The sequence below is a fragment of the Salvelinus namaycush genome, unplaced genomic scaffold (assembly GCF_016432855.1).
Source record: "Salvelinus namaycush isolate Seneca unplaced genomic scaffold, SaNama_1.0 Scaffold2, whole genome shotgun sequence".
Classification (NCBI taxonomy): Eukaryota; Metazoa; Chordata; class Actinopteri; order Salmoniformes; family Salmonidae; genus Salvelinus; species Salvelinus namaycush.
In genome coordinates this window covers 15,827-28,414 of record NW_024058785.1, presented here as the reverse complement: position 1 = coordinate 28,414, position 12,588 = coordinate 15,827, and positions in this window count along the sequence as shown.

Here is a 12,588-nt window from a genome sequence, read left to right as displayed (position 1 = left end):
TGTGGGAAAAGTTTTGGTGCATCTAGCACTCTGACTATACACCAGAGAACACACACAGGAGAGACACCTTATAGTTGTGGTCAATGTGGGAAGAGTTTTACTACATCTAGCAATCTGACTCTACACCAGAGAACACACACAGGAGAGACACCTTATAGCTGTGGTCAATGTGGGAAGAGTTTTACTCAGTCAACCAGCCTGATATCACACCAGAGAACACACACAGGAGAGAAACCTTACAGCTGTGGTCAATGTGGGAAGAGTTTTACTACATCTGGCCATCTGACTCTACACCAGAGAATACACACAGGAGAGAAACCTTATAGCTGTGGTCAATGTGGGAAGAGTTTTGGTCGATCTGGCCAGCTGACATTACACCAGAGAATACACACAGGAGAGAAACCTTACAGCTGTGGTCAATGTGGGAAGAGTTTTACTACATCTGGTCATCTGACTCTACACCAGAGAACACACACAGGAGAGAAACCTTACAGCTGTCGTCAATGTGGGAAGAGTTTTACTACATCTAGCAGTCTGACTCTACACCAGAGAATACACACAGGAGAGAAGCCTTACAGCTGTGATCAATGTGGGATGAGTTTTACTACATCAAGCCATCTGATTCGACACCAGAGAACACACACAGGAGAGAAACCTTATAGTTGTAATCATTGTGAGAAGAGTTTTCCTACATCTGGCCAGCTGACTTCACACCAGAGAACACACACAGGAGAGAAACCTCTCCGCTGTGATCAATGTGACAAGAGATACTCTGATAAAAGGTGTCTGATCAAACATCAGAAAATACATACATGAAGAAGTTGTTTCATGATATCAATGAAATAATGTCACAATGTAGAATGTTTTAACATTGTAGAAGGAGTATTTTAATGATGTCACAATGTAGAATGTTTTAACATTGTAGTAGGAGTATTTTAATGATGTCACAATGTAGAATGTTTTAACATTGTAGAAGGAGTATTTTAATGATGTTCTACCTTATCGTTTGCCCTGTTCAATTGATTGCAGCATGATATGGATATTAGCCTCAGGGGAAAATCCAGGCTCTGAATTGAAAGAGTATTATTTAACAAAAAGTGACGAACAACAAAAGAGCTGTGTTACACTTACTGCGTTGGTGACCCACTTTAATCAAAATGCAGCACTTCAAAATGTAGCTAGCTGTTTTATACAAGTTGAAAAAGCTGCTTGTTTAAAAAAATACATGTAATATGATAATTGTTGCAGATGTTTGTGTATATACACACATGAAAGCAGTATAATAAATTGGTCTATAATCAATTTTATTAACAATCTGACATCACTCCAGTAATTCTTAACAACATTCAAATGCTAATTGTCTTTATTCCACTACTGAAGAAGCATCACTAAAATCACCTCATATTTCAAACATGCAGCCTGAAAAAAGATACATGTTTTATTATTCCATGCCTCACCCTTAAGTGAAGTATTGCCAATACATATAAACAAAGGGGTGTACATTTGGTTTTGATTTTCATATTTACAATTTATGTAACAGTTAGTAATCCTAATTATTTATGCAACCAGCTGAACATTTTTGGGTATAATTATATTGACAATGTTGCCCTGCTTTTAGAATATCAGGGTTCATTCTCAGATGTGCTAACCCAAATGCATGACATTGGGGACTGGGCCCCGATCCAACAACATGCCTATTGAGTGAACCCTGAAAAGAGAGAGAGAAGTGAGGTGGAAAGTTACTACGGATATTGCAGGAGTTGGTTGCTGATTGTCTCAAGGGTGGGCAGTCAACAAGTTTTGCGTTTAGACAGTGCGTTGCCAGGGATCACAATTTATTTTGACTGCACGTTTTTCTGTATTGGAGACTAGTTTTTTGGGGGCTAGTGGGTTTTAGGATTCTATTGAAAGAAAAAGGATTTAAAAAATAATACTATTGTATATTATTATTTAGAAAAAATGAAACAAGAGTTTTAGAAGCGGAAGGGGAAAAAACATAAAAAAATTGAAGTTTTCTGTTGGTGGTGAGCAAACTTGTCCAACAGAAATATAGGATATATTTGTCTTAAGGTGGAAGGTGTTACAGGCTTTGGTTTTTCCATTTATGTTTTGAGGTTGGACTTTATCACGTCTAGCTCGTTAGCACGTAGGACGAACTGATTGGTGTCACCTCGTTAGTCAGTATGTGTTACACCTGTGCTGGCTTGTCCATCTCGTTTGTGGGAAGGTGTTTCACCTGAGCTGGTCCAGGTTCTATTTAAGAGTGTCTGGCCCAGTGGTCCAGTTGTCTTGATAGATGTGGAGAGTCAACACCTTTAGTTGCGCTACCTTTTTGGTTTGCTTCCTGTCTTAAAGTTTGTTGTGGGTTTTTCTTTTGTTTGCCTCTTCTTGGGCAGATTTAGTGGGTGTCATAGTGGGTGTCTTTTAGGTCCCAGTTGTTACCAGTCAATTTTCAATCGATGCCCCCGTAGTGTCTTTCAGAGCCCCTCCTAAAAAACAAGTTATGTTTTGGGTTGGATGTAGCATCATATTGTTAATATTTGAATCAATGGCATTTCCTTTGCAATGCTCAATAGTCTTTCAGTTGTTCTTCATTTTTTTATCCTCAATATTTCTGTTTATTGTCATTGTTTTTTCTTGTGAAGCCATTGTGTTGCATCCATGTCTGAAATGTGCTGCATAAATAAAGCTTGATTTGACTTCAACAAATGAACCCAATGACTGACCAATCAACAGACTCTTGGTCCCTCTTAGTATTTGTTAATGAATAGAATACAGTATGAGATGAGTAATACATAGACTAAGATACAGTAGAATAGGATAGCATACAGTATATACATATGAGATGAGTAATGCCAGATTTGTAAACATGCAGGAGATCCATGAAGGAAAGATAGTGATGGTACTCAGTGACGTTGTTGCAAATGGTGGGGAACAACCAATCACGATGAGGGATCGCCAGCTGTGAACGCTTTAGCATGATGGAGACAACCATGGAGAATGTGAATCAAGTGTTCCAATTGTAAAACGTTTGATTTAATTACATCAAGTGTTCCAATGGTAAAACGTTTGATTTAATTACATCAAGCGTCCCAATGGTAAAACGTTTGATTTAATTACATCAAGTGTTCCAATGGTAAAACGTTTGATTTAATTACATCAAGCGTCCCAATGGTAAAACGTTTGATTTAATTACATCAAGTGTTCCAATGGTAAACCGTTTGATTTAATTACATCAAGTGTTCCAATGGTAAAACGTTTGATTTAATTACATCAAGCGTTCCAATGGTAAAATATTTGAGTTCATTGTGACGCGTCACTTTGTGTTTATTGCCACGTTGGGATGCAACCTTTTTTTAACCAGTTCTGATGGTTGTTAAAAGTGGGATTTTGACATTATTATCGTTAAATCAACACACTGGACACTCCCAACACTCCCACCTATCAATCTCTTTGGCACCGTAGACATCAAGTCACTTGACAGTAATGTTCCATACAATGTTGCATTCCATTTTTGAAAGGTCATTTTCATTGAAGACAATGAAAGTTATTAACATTCCATAAAATTTTAAATCAAGGCTGAGGCTCAAATAGTCGCCTTCACTTTACTTAAAGTGTAGGAAGCAGTGGAGTAAAACAATTTACTCACCAGTAACAACAGCATTGCCTTAAAGTCCCACATGATGATGTAATGACATCACAATACCCCATAATGACATCACAATACCCCATAATGACATCTATATGATGTATTGTTATACCATGTAGGAGCAGTATAGACCTAGTCTGTTCATTATATACATCTACATGATGTATTGTTACACCATGTAGGAGCAGTATAGACCTAGTCTGTTCATTATATACATCTACATGATGTATTGTTACACCATGTTGGAGCAGTATAGACCTAGTCTGTTCATTATATACATCTACATGCTGTATTGTTACACCATGTAGGAGCAGTATAGACCTAGTCTGTTCATTATATACATCTATATGATGTATTGTTACACCATGTAGGAGCAGTATAGACCTAGTCTGTTCATTATATACATCTACATGATGTATTGTTACACCATGTAGGAGCAGTATAGACCTAGTCTGTTCATTATATACATCTACATGATGTATTGTTACACCATGTAGGAGCAGTATAGACCTAGTCTGTTCATTATATACATCTACATGATGTATTGTTACACCATGTAGGAGCAGTACAGACCTAATCTGTTCATTATATACATCTACATGATGTATTGTTACACCATGTAGGAGCAGTATAGACCTAGTCTGTTCATTATATACATCTACGTGATGTATTGTTACACCATGTAGGAGCAGTATAGACCTAGTCTGTTCATTATATACATCTACATGATGTATTGTTACACCATGTAGGAGCAGTATGGACCTAGTCTGTTCATTATATACATCTACATGATGATGTGTTGTTACACCATGTAGGAGCAGTATGGACCTAGTCTGTTCATTATATACATCTACATGATGTATTGTTACACCATGTAGGAGCAGTATAGACCTAGTCTGTTCATTATATACATCTACATGATGTATTGTTACACCATGTAGGAGCAGTATAGACCTAGTCTGTTCATTATATACATCTACATGATGTATTGTTACACCATGTAGGAGCAGTATAGACCAAGTCTGTTCATTATGTACATGATGTATTGTTGCACCGTGTAGGAGCAGTATAGACCTAGTCTGTTCATTATATACATCTACATGATGTATTGTTACACCACGTAGGAGCAGTATAGACCTAGTCTGTTCATTACATACATCTACATGATGTATTGTTACACCATGTAGGAGCAGTATATACCTAGTCTGTTCATTATATACATCTACATGATGTATTGTTACACCATTTAGCAGCAGTATAGACCTAGTCTGTTCATTATATACATCTACATGATGTATTGTTACACCATGTAGGAGCAGTATGGACCCAGTCTGTTCATTATATACATCTACATGATGTATTGTTACACCATGTAGGAGCAGTATAGACCTAGTCTGTTCATTATATACATCTACATGATGTATTGTTACACCATGTAGGAGCAGTATAGACCTACAGTAGCTTGCTAATTATTTAGATTTAGTTTGACTTAATGAAACTGCCTTAAATGTGCTGTAGTGAACATGTTTTATTCACACTAATCGATCAACACATTCCTGTCTTTGTATGTCTCAATATAATAGTATTATTTAATTAAATCCATTTACAATAATCTTTGTCTGAAAATAAAAAAATTCTCTCAACTGCGTTTCCCATCCAGTCAGCAGACGGCGATGTGCGTCTTTCAGGCGACGCTGCCAGCGTGACGTATAATCTAGTGGACGGTTCTTCATAAACAGCTCGTCAACCACCTCGGTAACTTGCTAGCCAACATACCCGAAAGATTCAAGCTATTTATACGCTTTCGGTGTATATTAGCTGCTGTGTTTTAGACACACTTCTGTCGTATCTACTTGTAAACCTATTTAATTTAATATTACGTTATTTTGTGTTAGTCAGCTATAGTAGTTGGCTGGTTAAGTTAGCAGTAGCCTAGTCGCTAATGATAGCTAGCTAGCCTACATCCCTGAACATGAGCTCCCTAAACTTCTCCCCTCCAGTTAAAGAAGAGGCGGTCTGCTGGACGGAGAAAGAAGCTCTGGGGCTGAACATTGTCGTGAAAGAAGAGGAGGAAGAAGAGGATGTCACAGTAAAACAAGAAGTAGAGGGTGAGGCTGTTACAGTGAAAGAAGAGGAAGACGCGTTCAGAGTGAAAGAGGAGGAGGAGGATGTTACAGTAAAAGAAGAGGAAGATGTTACAGTAAAAGAAGAGGAGGATGAGAAAGAGGAGGATGAAGTTTTTGGAGTGAAGGAGGAAGAGATAACTGTCACATTGAAGGAGAAGAAGGAAGAACAAGAACAGGAGACAGGCGATCTGATTAAGACCAGTAAGTACTGTCTTAAAAACAGAAGCACAAACTATTGTTGAACTGATGCGTGGTTTTAAAGCAGCGTGCTACTGAATGTTGATGCTTGAATGTGTTATTATTTAATGTAGGAATTGATAACTACACTGTAAGATGTGTATACCACCAAAGAGCGGGTCACCAACAAAACCTTAACAATGGATTTACACGCAAATTCACAACTTTAATGTCACTCAGAATTGACAAACAAGATATAAATGACACGGGATGTGTGTTGCTATAGTAACCATGGGGAGTGATGTGTGTTGCTATAGTAACCCGTGGGGGGAGTGAACACCCAGACAGTGGACATCTTTGAAAACAAAACCAGGAAGCTACTTCATCGTTACCCAGAAAGGATTTGATGTTGAGATTAAAAACGGCTGCATTGGTCCTTTAATGTAAGATACATACGGCTTCTTATGTGTTTTATTTATCCAACATAACTACCTTACCGTGAATGATTTATATTAAAATGGTCAACAAGAAATAAAATAATATTAACTACGACTACATACACCCTTCTAGCTAGCTGACCACCGATTTTCATTGTAATTCATGTAAGTTAAGTCAGGTTTTAGTCAAGTCAGGTTTTAGTCAAGTTAGGTTGTAGTCAAGTTAGGTTGTAGTCAAGTTAGGTTGTAGTCAAGTTAGGTTGTAGTCAAGTTAGGTTGTAGTCAAGTTAGGTTGTAGTCAAGTTAGTTTGTAGTTAAGTTAGGTTTTAGAGTGAAGGAGGGAGAGATAACTATCACATTGAAGGAAGAACAAGAACAGGAGGAGGAGACAGGCGATCTGATTAAGACCAGTAAGTACTGTCTTAAAAACAGAAGCACAAACTATTGATGAACTGATGCGTGGTTTTAAAGCAGCGTTCTACTGAATGTTGATGCTTGAATGTGTTATTATTTAATGTAGGAATTGATAACTACACTGTAAGATGTGTATACCACCAAAGAGCGGGTCACCAACAAAACCTTAACAATGGATTTACACGCAAAATCACATCTTTAATGTCTCACAGAATGGACTTGCTCTTATCATGACTCAAATTACATTGTATTACACTGGAGAGTGATTCCATGCCAACGTGGCCCGAAAATATTTTTCGTATCTCAGAATATAATGTTTGGCAATTCTCTCATAGAAACCTCATTGGAGGAAGTATGTTCGATATGTTTTTTTACATTTGTAACACAAACCATGTTTGAGAAAACCATGATAAAAGTGGCCTTTTTAGGACCTTTTTAGACCTATACATGCGTCCTGTCAGACCCCATGACCTCTGAACCCTACATGATACAGACAACATCTAGTCATTATACTGTCAGACCCCATGACCTCTGAACCCTACATGATACAGACAACATCTAGTCATTATACTGTCAGACCCCATGACCTCTGAACCCTACATGATACAGACAACATCTTGCTGTCATTATACTCCTTATAGTGTGCTCTAATATATAGAGTCTAGATTATCTTGGAGTCATTATACTCCTTATATTGTGCTCTAATATATAGAGTCTAGATTATCTTGGAGTCATTATACTCCTTATATTGTGCTCTAACATATAGAGTCTAGATTATCTTGGAGTCATTATACTCCTTATAGTGTGCTCTAATATATAGAGTCTAGATTATCTTGGAGTCATTATACTCCTTATATTGTGCTCTAATATATAGAGTCTAGATTATCTTGGAGTCATTATACTCCTTATATTGTGCTCTAACATATAGAGTCTAGATTATCTTGGAGTCATTATACTCCTTATAGTGTGCTCTAATATATAGAGCCTAGATTCTGAGATCTATTTTTATATATTCATTTTTGACAATCTCAAAAGTAGCCTTTCTGATCCAGCTCATTTTTAGACATATATCATTTGTAACGATATAGCATCCTCTTCAAACAATTCACATGGATTCTTGGTACTTTTTAATGATGTGACCCGTTTTATAAATTGAAATGGAAAACTTGTATTTTTTGACATCTTTTACTGGGGTCTCAGTTTAATACGTTCTGGATGTAGCCTAGCCCTGTTGTAAATATAGAGGATGTAGCCTAGCCCTGTTGTAGATATAGAGGATGTAGCCTAGCCCTGTTGTAGATATAGAGGATGTAGCCTAGCCCTGTTGTAGATATAGAGGATGTAGCCTAGCCCCTGTTGTAGATATAGAGGATGTAGCCTAGCCCTGTTGTAGATATAGAGGATGTAGCCTAGCCCTGTTGTAGATATAGAGGATGTAGCCTAGCCCTGTTGTAGATATAGAGGATGTAGCCTAGCCCTGTTGTAGATATAGAGGATGTAGCCTAGCCCTGTTGTAGATATAGAGGATGTAGCCTAGCCCTGTTGTAGATATAGAGGATGTAGCCTAGCCCTGTTGTAGATATAGAGGATGTAGCCTAGCCCTGTTGTAGATATAGAGGATGTAGCCTAGCCCTGTTGTAGATATAGAGGATGTAGCCCTGTTGTAGATATAGAGGATGTAGCCTAGCCCTGTTGTAGATATAGAGGATGTAGCCTAGCCCTGTTGTAGATATAGAGGATGTAGCCCTGTTGTAGATATAGAGGATGTAGCCTAGCCCTGTGTCCATAGAGTATCCATAGTGTGTCCATAGATGTTTGCCCAACGGAAGAAGTGGTCAGAAAATTACTTTTTGGACCTGAATGGCAAAACATTCAGGAGATGTGGGGGCGGCAGGTAGCGGCAGGTAGCCTAGTGGTTAGAGCATTGGACTAGTAACCAAAAGATTGCAAGATCGAAATCCTCGAGCTGACAAGGTGAAAATCTGTCGTTCTGTGCCTGAACAAGGCAGTTAACCCACTGTTCCCCGGGTAGGCCTTCATTAAAAAATAAGAATTTGTTCTGACTTTCCTAGTTAAATAAAGGTTACATTTTTTTTTTTAAATGTTCAAAGTTGACCCGTTTTCTATTCCCCACCATACCATGAGACATCCATGTTTTTATCACTGGAATAGACAAACGGTTGAGTTTGATATCATTGAAAAACAAAAAGGGTTGTTAAACAGTTTTATAATCCCCCCCCCCCCCCCCCACAATTTTACATTTTTAACCTTTTAACATCAATTATCTAAAAACATGCAAACTCCTTGTTTGAACATGTTGTAGTTTAGACCCTACTTTACATCATCCGAGGTTTTGGGGTCTCGCCTGCCATCGGTTGAATACAGGGGTCATTTCAATTATACACATAGAATTCATAGAATGGACCCTTCAGACCAGTGGTGGAAAAAGTACCCAACTGTCATACTAGAGTAAAAGTAAAGATACCTTAATAGAAAATGACTCAAGTAAAAGTCACAGAGTAAAATACTACTCGAGTAAAAGTCATTTAAAAATATATATACTTAAGTATCAAATGTAAATGTAATCCCTAAAATATCATTTTAAGTATAAAAAGTAAAAGTATTAATAATTTCACATTCCTTATATTAAGCATACCTGACCGCACAATGTTCTTGTTTTGTTATTTTACGGATAGCCAGGGGCACTCCAACACTCAGGCGTCATTTACAAACAATGTATTTGTCAGATCAGATGCAGTAAGGATGATCAGGGATGTTCTCTTGATAAGTGTGTGAATTTGACCATTTTGCTGTCCTGCTAAGCATTCAAAATGTAAAAATAAAATGTACTTTTGGATGTCAAGGAAAAGTACTTAGGTAGTACTTTAAAGTATTGAATCCAAGATGGCGTAGCAGTGTAGACGTGTTTCTTTAGTCCTCTCGTGTACGTTTGTATTTTTTCGTATTTCTTGTATATATTTTAACATTTTTTTTTTTCTTTCTATCTCTTTTCGATTTTTAATTCGATTATACCTTCCGGTAACCTACCTCACCCAATGTGATACGGAATCGCTATTATTTTTTAACTTTGGAACACTTTCAAGAACCCCCAGTAGCTAACCAGCTAATCAGCTACAAGCTAATTTAGCCATTTTTTGCCGCTGCTAGCAGCTTTTACCTTCTGCACAGACACCAGCCCTGTTATTAGCCTGGATATTACTCACCAATTTACCAGCATCGGACTGTCTCTCGACAACAACGCCGGATTCCTGCCGTAATCCCTGAGCCACTACTTCTGATCCTCACAGCTAGCTTGCAGCTAGCGCAGCTAGCGCCACTGCCACGAAGCTAGCACCAGTTAGCAAACACAATTCTACAATTCACAACCTCTCTTTCGCCATCGCCATCCGGCTTGGATTCTCTGTCGACACGACCACGTCTGGTCTGCAGACGAATACCCCATCCGCTGTGCCCTCAACCGGCCTCCGTCTGAGCAGACCCCCTCCGTCTGAGCAGACCACCCCCCGGGCTACTAACTTTAAACGCCGCGTGCTAGCTTAGTGGAGGCCTCCCTGCTCCATCTACGGCTGCCCCCTGGACACTGATCACTTGGCTACATAGCTGATGCCTGCTTGACTGTCTATTAATTCACGGTACTCCATTCTGTTTATTTGTGTTTTATCTGTCGGCTCTGTGCTTTAACTCAGGATCTGTGTGTAGTTAATCCGACCCTCTCTGCCTAGTCGTCGCCATTTTTACCTGCTGTTGCTGTGTTAGCTGACTAGCTGCTGTTATCTCACCTGTTGTTTTAGCTAGCTCTCCCAATCAAGACCTGCAATCACTTTATGCCTTATTGTATGTCTCTCTCAAATATCAATATGCCTTGCATACTGTTGTTCAGGCTAGTTATCATTGTTTTTGTTTGCAATGGACCCCGTAGTTCCACTCTCCGTACCTCTGATACCTCCTTTGTCCCACCCCCCACACATGCGATGACCTCACCCATTGAGACCAGCATGTCCAGAGATACAACCTCTCTTATCATCACCCAGTGCCTGGGCTTGCCTCCGCTGTACCCGTGCCCCACCATACCCCGGTCTGCACATTATGCCCAGAATCTATTCTACCACGCCCATAAATCTGCTCCTTTTATTCCTTGTCCCCAACGCTCTAGGCGACCAGTTTTGATAGCCTTTAGCCGAAACCTCATCCTACTACTCCTCTGTTCCTCGGGTGATGTGGAGGTAAACCCAGGCCCTGCATGTCCCCAGTCACCCTCATTTGTTGACTTCTGTGATCGAAAAAGCCTTGGCCTCATGCATGTCAACATCAGAAGCCTCCTCCCTAAGTTTGCCTTACTCACCGCTTTAGCACACTCTGCCAACCCTGATGTCCTTGCCGTGTCCGAATCCTGGCTTAGGAAGGCCACCAAAAATTCGGAGATTTCCATACCCAACTATAACACTTTCCGTCAAGATAGAACTGCCAAAGGGGGAGGAGTTGCAATCTACTGCAGAGATAGCCTGCAAAGTTCTGTCATACTTTCCAGGTCTATGCCCAAACAGTTCGAACTTCTAATTTTAAAAATTAATCTCTCCAGAAATAAGTCTCTCACTGTTGCCGCCTGCTACCGACCCCCCTCAGCTCCCAGCTGTGCCCTGGACACCATCTGTGAATTGATCGCTCCCCATCTAGCTTCAGAGTTTGTTCTGTTAGGTGACCTAAACTGGGATATGCTTAACACCCCGGCAGTCCTACAATCTAAGCTTGATGCCCTCAATCTCACACAAATCATCAAGGAACCCACCAGGTACAACCCTAAATCCGTAAACATGGGCACCCTAATAGACATTATCCTGACCAACTTGCCCTCCAAATACACCTCTGCTGTCTTCAATCAAGATCTCAGCGATCACTGCCTCATTGCCTGTATCCGCCACGGGTCCACGGTCAAACGACCACCCCTCATCACTGTCAAACGCTCCCTAAAACACTTCTGCGAGCAGGCCTTTCTAATCGACCTGGCCCGGGTACCCTGGAAGGATATTGACCTCATCCCGTCAGTTGAGGATGCCTGGTCATTCTTTAAAAGTTACTTCCTCACCATATTAGACAAGCATGCTCCGTTCAAAAAATGCAGAACCATGAACAGATATAGCCCTTGGTTCACTCCAGACCTGACTGCCCTCGACCAGCACAAAAACATCCTGTGGCGAACTGCAATAGCATCGAAGAGCCCCCGCGATATGCAACTGTTCAGGGAAGTCAGGAACCAATACACGCAGTCAGTCAGGAAAGCAAAGGCCAGCTTTTTCAAGCAGAAATTTGCATCCTGTAGCTCTAACTCCAAAAAGTTCTGGGATACTGTAAAGTCCATGGAAAACAAGAGCACCTCCTCCCAGCTGCCCACTGCACTGAGGCTAGATAACACGGTCACCACTGATAAGTCCGTGATAATCAAAAACTTCAACAAACATTTCTCAATGGCTGGCCATGCCTTCCTCCTGGCGACTCCAACCTTGGCCAACAGCCCCGCCCCCCCCGCTGCTACTCGCCCAAGCCTCCCCAGCTTCTCCTTTACCCATATCCAGATAGCAGATGTTCTGAAAGAGCTGGAAAACCTGGACCCATACAAATCAGCTGGGCTTGACAATCTGGACCCCCTATTTCTGAAACTGTCCGCCGCCATTGTCGCACCCCCTATTACCAGCCTGTTCAACCTCTCCTTCGTATCATCTGAGATCCCCAAGGATTGGAAAGCTGCCGCGGTCATCCCCCTCTTCAA